The sequence below is a fragment of the Falco peregrinus genome, chromosome 12 (genome assembly GCF_023634155.1).
Source record: "Falco peregrinus isolate bFalPer1 chromosome 12, bFalPer1.pri, whole genome shotgun sequence".
Lineage (NCBI taxonomy): Eukaryota > Metazoa > Chordata > Aves > Falconiformes > Falconidae > Falco > Falco peregrinus.
In genome coordinates, this window is record NC_073732.1 from 25184677 (window position 1) to 25194767 (window position 10091).

A 10091-nucleotide genomic window follows, 5' to 3' on the forward strand; every position below is an offset into this window, starting at 1 on the left:
CTGCAGCAATGTGAGGCATTTCTTGGGAGTGTGTTCTTTTTTGGAGACATTTATGGTAATGTATAAACCTTTGGACCAGTTGCTAATTTTTACATAATTAAAATTTAATTTAAAAAAGATGATTAGGAGCCTTATTATGTAAGTTGAATTTCTGGCTCACTTGCTAAACATCTAGCTTGTGTTTGTACGACTGGGTCAGTTCACACAGGATTTGCAAAAGGCTGTTTACCTGATCTGAAGCCCTCCAAAATCATGGAGAAACTTTGTCTTGGACTGAAATGGCTTTTTATCTGACCAGAAATTGCTACAACTAGTTCTGTTGCTTATGCTTGTTGAAACAAGCTGCACAGACCTGCAAACACATCGGTATGTCCCATCCCCTTCCATCCTGCTGTGGAAAGAGTGGCTATTTCTGAAAGGGGGGGGACGGGACGGGGACATTTCAGAGTAAGGACAGAGTACGTGCTACCGATTGGATTTTCTGTTTATATGTTAGGCAAAAAGCGTGAACTTTTCCCCAGAACAACGAAACATGAGGAAAGAAACTTTTAAATGCCAAAACAACACGAAGCAGTGAAGTGGTAAACAGCTATTTTGACATAATTTCCCTAGTTATGTTTGTACCTAAGCACAGGATATTCTGAGGTTGGTTTTGAATCTTCCTTCTTCAGAATGGAAAAAAACAAAAGAGTAAAAGCCTGCCTGCTGAAGGATAGTTATCGTTTCAAACCTTTTTCTTCAGCTGTGTTATAAAAGGTATCTGCCTAAAAGCAAAGCACTACTTAAGTGTTCTTGTGGCTGTTTAAAGCTTACTACTTAGCTGGCAGGCAATGAAACTTTTATTCTGCGTTCTTCCCTAAAGGTCTGCTTCGTGCCATATTTATATACATCTATAACTATAAAAAAATATTTTAAACAAATATATAAAATGTATGTATATAAAAATAATTCTCCCCAAGTGCTTTTCAGACAGATGAGTCTCCTAGTTCTGTAGCTAAGAAAAAGACAGAAGGTGACAGCGAGTGTAACAGCTAAATGTAGGTAACGGTGAGCAAATGGTGGATAACTGCTCCTGGGATCAATACGTACAGATTCCTCCTGCGAGCCTGACCTTGAGGGAGACACTTGCATTGTTTGCTGTGTTTGGCGAGTCCAGGAGTGATGTGACTTGTAGGCAGATACAGATTTATTTCAGCTGATGTTTTCACATTCTTTTTCCCCCAGACATTTTTGCTTTTGATGGGGGCCCAGACGGATTCCCACGGACTCTTAACATCTAAATATTTCAGCAAGAAATTAAACACAGCACCTGAATTTTTCTCAGTGTTTTCACAAAACAAAGTAGTAATTAACACTATTAGTTATCTTCAAGAGGCTTGCCCAGTTTCCCAGCACTTACTGTACTAGCTGCATTCATCTCATTTGGGAAGGATCCCATCTAAAGCTGGCAGAGTTTTAGCTTTTTAACTGAAGTGGAAGTTGGTTTTAGGAAAGAAAGTCAACTTTTTGTTTCCCCTAAAAGAGAGTGAAGAATTGACTGTGTCTTAAGGAGTAACAAATAATCATGTTTTTATCCTGCACATCTGTTTAGAGGTCCAGAACACTTTTTGCCTGTAGCTATACTGCGTGCCTGGTGGAGTAACGTTATGAAGACTAAGTGAGCAAAGCTAACTTGTCATAGTAGCACAATTGCATTTGGTTTTCCAGTAAACCTGGATTTTTAAGGTATTTTTAAGGTATGTTTAAGCCATTGAACGCTGGAGCCCTCAAGGAGATTGATGGCACCAGTGAGTCTGACTTTGTTCTTCTCCCTGAGAAATACTTCAGGGAAAAGACAGAAGAGTGGTGCTCTCAAAATCTGAGTCTTCCTAGCCTGTTGGAAAATAAGTAGACCTTCATTATATTCTCATTACTCCAGCTCCCAGCTCAGAAAGGCAAAAAATAAAGGTCACTAGCTTTTACCATCTGTGCTAAAATGAGATGAAGGTAATAGAGAACTCCAAGATTTATTGCTTAGCAGCTGATTTGAGGCTTCAAGTAAGTAGTAAGACATATAATCCTATTTCAACAACTTTTTACTTTGTAAGGGCATGTTCCATAACCCACTGAATGTGATTGGAAAAATCAGAATTACTTTCATCAGGCACTGGATGGGGCTTTACAGGTTAATTGCAAAAACGAGTCTGAAATACTGACTTCTCAATGCGTTTGACCGAAGAAAAAGGATTTTTATCTGCGAACAGATTTTTTAAAAAATACATCCAAGGGTATGAGGGGAAATGATATTTGGATATTGTACCAGATGATTGCTGCCCAGGTATGATGTTTAACAAGATGAGCAGCTCCCCTCAGTCCATTTGGGAAACATAAGCTTCATTCAGCTGCCAAATGGCTGAAGATGGGAGAGTGAAAGCTGGGCAAGAGGCTGCTTCAGCTGACTTGAGAAATAATTTTCTCCTTAGCGTAGTTACAGTCAAAACCGAGCAGCATCAGACAGCTCCTCTTTTCCCTGACCAACGCTGAATACGCAAGTGCCTGGTGATGGCTTAATTGCTCATTAAAGAGAAATTTTTGATGAAACAGAAGAAAGTTGGAAGTTTTCTGAAAGTAAACGTAGTGCTAAAAAGGAGGCTGAAAAAAACCAATTACTTCAGTAGCCTGTCTTTACAAGCACCTTCAGACACAACATTCTGCTTTAGGTGTTCCTACTAAACAAGCAAATAAAGTCCCAATAGATTGTCAGCGGTATCAGTCTCCTTAAAATAGGTATTTGGTACCTAGGTGTCATCCTGCTTCAGACACCTTTCCACTGTTCAAGTCAGGCTGGCTCGTGGCAAGGTTTGTGTAACTGCTTAATTTGATTCATTAAAGAAGTTGACTTCGTGCATTCATTAGTGCCTTGCATGCTTGATGAGGCTTCCTGATGGCTTTGCAATTTGCTTTGCAGTTTCTCCCTTTTCTGTAGCAAACCTCTCCGAACAAACCAGCTAATGATCGGACCACACTGTGAAGGATATATGACACTACTAACCATGTGCGCTATAGCATTCAGGTGATGGTGGTCTGCAGATACAAAAATCAGCTGTCTGAAGGTCGGTGTTTGGTGCTCCTGTGTGAGACGCTTATCAGCTTTCGGCGAGATGGATAGCAAAGGTCAGTAGCTAAGCTCAGGGAGAGAAATGAGGTGACAGAACCTGATTGTGTCAGACACTTTGCAGCTGACTCAGCAAGGCCAGATGTGCAATCTTGAAATTAAATACTTTGAAGCTGAATTAATTGTCGTATGAACTTCATTTTTTTTTAATCAGGTGCCTGTTTTCATCTAACCGGGGGATGTTACTTCTCAGGAAGGATTTCATTAGCAGTGCCCCTCTGGCTCCATGTCTCTCCCCATCTCTTCCAGCTTTTCCTGTGAAAGACAAGGTGTAAAATACTGTGCTTTTAATATAGCCGAGTCCAGTATTTCAGAGCTTTCCCCAGTATTTTAACTATGCAAACTCATCCTTGTCAAGCAAAAGACTAAGCCTCACACTGCCACATTACTGAGTTGCTCAAAATGAGAGAAAATGATCAATAATGCCGTAAAAATAGTGTGGGCAATGGTAATTTTAAAAGCAAAACGTGAATGAAGTGTAATCACCATGTGTGAATACCGCCATTATCCAACTAAATAAGCACAGCTGTTAGGAAATCTGTATTTTATTTCTACGTGGGCTTGGCTTTCAGTGACCACTACATAGAGAGGGAGCAGCTGGGCTGTTAATACAAACCTCTGTCACCGGTGTCCAGTTTGTGCCACTGAGTATTTTGAATGTATTGTGGATGCAGCCCTGCCTCAAGCACGCTGATTAGGAAGATCTTTCTTGCAACGGTGGTGCTGCAGGCGCGGGCACCCTGCACCCATTTGTTGTTGGAGGCTTTGAACCATCGCTCATTAAAGCCGAGAGCAGCACTCTGCTGCCTTTTGGATCAGATTCCTTTTACAGCTAACTTTAACAATTCCTAGTCAAGACCGTTCTCATTTATGCATGTGTTTAAATTGCTTTCTTGTATCTGAAATTAAGTATTAAGCCTTGATAATGTATTAATTAGCTTTTTTTTTTAATGTACCTTTTAATTAAGTGAAGCCTGAAACGCAGCTTACATCTTTAAAATTCTAATCCTTTAAATCATTGTGAGTTTCATCCTAAGCTTACTGAAATCAATAGATAAACTTCTGTAGCTTTCCCAAGAGCTAAGTACCTGTAATTATAGCTGTAAGGTGAGGTTCCACGGTCTGGACCAAAACTTGTCGAGTTTTTTGCTTCTTGTTTCTTACTCTGTGCAAAGGGTATCGTTTCCTGCCTAAGCAGTAATGAGCAGGGTTCCGTGAGTATTGTGTACCTTTGATTTTATTTTTTTAATGGTCTCTACAGTGTTAACAATCGCTTGGGAATAAAATTCAGTCTTCCCATACTGGATTTATAGCTTGTTAAATGCAAGTGAACTTTCAGCTTAAGTGGCTGCAGCAATTTTGATCTCTGCAGCTCATCCATGTTCTGATGAGCTAACGCTCATCATCTTGTTAACAATATACGAGCGTATGAAATTCTTAACAAGTTAATTCCTCAGGCCTCTTTCCCAAAGAAATTAGTACAGACTTCCCACCTACACTGCTCAGATGAGATACTATCAGGTGTCATAGTAACAGCTTAGTGAATACCCTTTGATTCTTATTCATGAAGTAGTCTGACTTTAGCGGGAGGGATATATGCACATGAGAAGAAAGAATCTTGTCCTTAATCTGGGAATGGAGGAATCCCTGAAGATCAGCCTGCTGTATATATGTAAATAGCAGGGTAAACCTGCTCAGTCATGCAGACGTTCAGTGAACAGTTTTAATGCTCTTGTTTCAGTGGAAACAAGAAAATTTGATTTTCTAAAATTTTTTTTTTTGAGTCCTTAATGGTAGGATAGAAGTTACAACAAATTAAAAAAGTGGAGATTTGGAGAAGGAAAAAACAAACAGGCAAAAAAAGCCAGTCTAGTCTCCCCGAGTCGAACAGGGGATTGACTGCCTCTGTCAAAAAGTAAAAAGCAAAGTTTGGTTTAACACTGGAAGGGTTTTGGTCTGGGCAGCACGTACAGGGAGGGAGGCCTCTCCCTTTGGTTGCTGCAGGATTTCCAGCTAACCTTTAATACAGAGATTTAAGCAGGGAAGAAATCGAATATAATGAGCAGTTATCCAAGCATCAGTGAAGGCATGTTCCCAGGGATTTCTCCCTTGAGGCTGACAGGGTTTGACTCCAGTGCCCAGCGGGGCACTGGCTCTGGCTGAGGATTTCCCAGGAACGGGGGCATCCCCTGCTCTTTTACAGGCACCAAAGTTACCTTGCTGTACTTCACCAAGAGAAAGGCTTTTTCTCCTCCACCCAGTCCATCTGTTTCCCCGTTCTGGAGGAATTAAGTTCCCTGAGATCGTCAGTCGTCCATCAGATCTGTTAGTCCTGGGCAATGAACTCGAAGGGTTCGAGGGAGAGATGGATTCAGTGAGGTCCTCAGGACCTGAATGAGCCGTGGCTCCCTAACTGGGAGAAAAATCACCCAAAATCTAAGCTTGGCAGCAGGACTGGAAGCAGAAGATTCAGTGGTGTTCTCTGTGAAGTATAGCGCTTGAGGCCTGCCTCATTTTTTATACTTTTTCCCCCCTTCTTCCAGCAGCCTGATTTTCACAGTGTACCTCACCAAGTGTATAACTGATTTTGATGTGGAATTCACTCCTGTTTTGTAGCCTTGAAAGCTGTATTTGATGAGAAGAGCCTATTCCCGAAAGAAATTCATGATCATGAACAAAAAGCAAGGCAACTCTGTGAGCGAGTGTGCAGTGGAGGCAAGATAAAAAGAAAAAAAAAGCAGCAGGCAAAGCTGGAAGAAAAATAAACCTCCTGTTACAAAGGAAGGTGTGTATAAAGGATGCCGTATACAGAGAGAAAATGCTATTCGTTTTTATAGGGCACTCCCTTTTTTTCTTAGGGGCAACTTTTTCAGCAATTACTTGGGATTTTGTCCTCACACAGCTCTTAGGTCTTAACTAGGATCCCATCTCTGTAGCTTGTCCTGTGTTTTTCATCAAAGTAACTGAAATCGATGAGGTTATTTTTATGGGGGTTTTCTGTCTGTTTTGAATCATTTCTCTGACTGAAGTCCAGCTGAAGTTACTAGGCATTCAGATGTCCTTGGAGTGTTTTAAAATGCCATCGATCAAATCCAGGTCTGATTTAAAGCACATTGTTTGGGTCCAGTGAAATTATTTGTCGGTTGTTTATCCTCTTCCAAATTTAAGGTTTTCTGTAAGAGTTTCCAGTTCTAACGCTAAAAAAGGAAATGCAAGTGTGAGGCCAGGCAAAAATCTGCTGTTTGCAGAGATTTTCTTCCTAAACATGTGCTGTCCCCAAGGTTTAACATTCATTAATTCAGATTAAGTAAGTATTGACCCTGAACTTGATCTCACACTTCTACCAGACATCCCTTTGTATCTGTGAAGCCATACAGAAATGACAATTAGCAGCTGAGCTGGATGCTTGATTAGGTTAGGTGGTGTCAAAACATTAATCATGGCAATCGTGACTCACTCTCCCTTGCACTAAAAAATGAAAAAAATGTTTTGTGTTTCTTCAGATATGAAAAAAACCCACTCAGTATTCTGACATTGTTTTACTCCAATCTCCTTTCTGAATCCGAAGGGCAAGAAATATCTGTAGACAATATAATTTCCTATATTTTCCAGCTTAATACCTGTTCTGGGTAAATTTTGGGAAAGTAATTGACTATTCAAGCGCTTGCCTAAACCGACATGTTTTAAGAGGTACTTTTTCAGAAAACTTGAGCCCTGATTCTTTCTCACTTGGGATCTTTGCTGTTCGTTAAGGAGCAAGGTCAGATTATAGGAAGAAAACAATGAGCTGGTTTCCAGCCTCAGATGGAGCTTCTGCTCAGGAAATACGGCTCTCTGCAGTATGTGGTCCAGTGTTTGTCTCATCATTTCCACTGGAAAATATTTTCTCACTAGAAAATGGACTTTATTCCAACCAATTTACATAACTTACCAAAATAGTGTTAGTATATTGGCTCATCCTCCAGTTTAAGTCAATCTGCAAAATATTCTGTTGTGGAATAATTTGCACGTGCAATTTGCCAGACCAAATCCTGAAAAGATTTGAGGCATTAGTCCCACTGAATTCAGCAGGCCTGTTCAGGTTTTCGTATGCTTGTAAAAAAAAAAAAAACAAACCTCAAATGCGTAGTTGTTTACAAGGTCAAAACTTGTTTTTTCCACTATCTTGTAAAATTCAAAGTAAATAAAATCTCCTCCTACAAGAACACAGTTGCATAGTAACAAAATAATGGGTAATATCAGGTGTGTGGTCAGTCATTCAGAGCCATTTTAGCACCTAGCAGCATGGGTGTAAGAATCAGCAGACAACTTCATGAAGTAAAGCAAGCTGAGAAGAGTTGAGTAATTAAGGCAAAGACTGAACAATAGAACTTTCGTTTTTTGTTGCTTTTTTTTAGTTTTGTTTTTCCAGAACCGTATCTTACATGTTCTGTCTGCTAATTTTTTACAGCTGTCCTGTATTATTGCCTTAATGACTTTAGGACCTCAATTACACGCATATTAGATGCTTAATGTTTTCTAAGGGGTGAAAAATTATGCTTGCTCTGAGAAACACTCTTTCTAATTTAGATAATTAAAATAAACAAAGAGCATAGTGAAATGAAACGAGTATGTATGTAGGTTTGTAAGTGGTATGGCAAAGATACAGGAAGGTCTTAACTACGGGGTAGAAGGAGACAGGCTTTGGCTGACCACTGTACAGCCAGAGGGTGTGAAAAGGCAGAGATGATTATTATGAAGGGTGACAGAAAGATGTATCTGCCAGCACAGCGGGAGCAGAGGGGACTTTCCCTTTTGACTGCCTGATGCTCACACGAAACGTTTTCTTCTTCATATCAGTTAAACTTAATTTCAAACCTGAGGAGTTTCAAGCAGAGGCCAATTTTTAAAAATTGATCTGCTGTAGCGATGCCCTTTCTTGCCTCCCCGAAATGGAAAGCAATTGTTGCACATCTGCCCCAGATCAGAGCTGTGCAGGTCTGAGGTGCAAATGGGCGAGAGCTTTGCTTCTACTAGTGACTTAGGCTCGACTATTTCTGCCCTTGGGGCTTGAAATTAAATCTCTATACTCTTGAACAAAGAAGATTCCTGCCCTCCCACAGCACCTGCTTTTGTTCCTAGGAGATGGCGACACTGTAAACTAGATGGACACTTTAAACTAGTGTCACCAGTATCTGCAGAAAAGCTTTTTTGGTCAATCCCAGAAGTTTCTAAAACAGCACCTGTGGCGTTCTCTTCCTGTGAAGCTTGAGCAAGGTTGAATTTAAAAGGTGCAGAGTGACAATGAATGTTTGTGAAGCAGCCACGAATAATATTTTTGGTATAGATACAGCACACCCAGAATGGATAATACATTACCGAGTTCCAAGGTGCTTGTGACGACTCCTCTAAGTGACAAAAGCCTTATCTCAAACTCATCCAGATTAAAACCTTTCTAGATGTTCTGTCATGTATTTCCAGTGCTTTTAATGTCACAATAGTGCTCTGGTTTAGACTAGATTGCTTTTAGGCTAAAGCCATTTTGTTCACACGTGCCTGTTCAGCTAGTGATAGATTGAGGAAGTTCTTTGCATTTGCACAGTGTGCCCTGGGTAAAGGCTGGGCTGAACTGCAGCATCGCAGCCCCTGCGCTGACTACGGAAGATCAGAAGTTGCCACTGATTTCCTTTCCTTTGCTGTGGGAAGAAAGGAAAGGGGCAGGGGACAGCAGTTCCTCATGGAGCCACACAGGACAAGAATGTCCTGAACCCTGTGTAATATAATGGTTTCAAATACAGAGCTCTGAACTCTGTTTCAGAAGCGGCTGCAAGGTAAATAACACTGGCAGGGAAATTGAGATAAAGTGAGTATTTCTTAAGGTCTCGTCATCCCATTAAACTGAAATGTTGTTGCCTCCATTAATTTCTTACCGAAGGCAGCCCAGCTAACACTGCCCGGTTCGGGACAGCAGCCTCTTGGTACAAAGCTGCCACTCGCCTGTTCTGGACCTTGGTGCATTAATCAAACTGTTTTTCATTATAAGCTTATCCGTATCCTTATTTTAGTCTTTATTTTTCAAGGCAAACCTACTTTAAATCCAAACGGTGGCCACATGTGATACCATTTTCCAGGCAGTCGTACATGTTAATCCTTTAAACAGCTTTTTGGAACAGTTAATGTATTAGTGATGGCTATTCACATGAGACAGTGTTGCAACAGTAGTTAGTGACAGCTATTAATAGAAGATAGTTAAATATTTTAAATTGTGTTTGGAATTACCGCTGCCTAAACCCCGGTTACTTTTGCTTAGGCTTTGAGGAGCGGAGCCTCATCTCTTCTCCCAGAAGACCCATAAGTTCACTATTGATCTCAACAGAAGCTGTTTTGGAAAACTTGACTGAATTAAATATATATTTATCTCTGAGACTTAACATGTTTGGGCACTGATCCAAAAGCCCATTAAAGTGAATGGGAAGACTCCCATTGGATTTATTCCTTTTCAGATGATGCCTTCAGGACACTGCAGGTGATAAACAGGATTACGGGTTTGGTGGAGGATTCTCAAAAGACCTGAAGTGAGATGCTTTTAAAATCCCTGCCTTCAGCCCCCTAACGTGATGGAAGTCTATACTCTAGGTTAACACATGAAAGATTTCCTATTTCTTTGTTTAGTGCTTGTCCAGTGATACAGAAGATTCCCATAAAAGAAAACAAATATGCGGTGGCAGTTCTTGGAATGAAGGAGAAGGGTGCGTGGGTTTTGGTGATCCCTTTGAAAAGTACTTCTAAGTCAGTACCTGAAACTAGCATTTCTAAAGCAAAGTTTGGCATAAGCTTCCAAGCTTCAGTGAAAAAAATCTTATTCTTTAAATGTCACTTAAGGTCAGATTTATACCAGTGCCTTTAGTCATCTTGACTTAAAAATACTGGATGGAGGCACTATGTAACTGAAAATCCA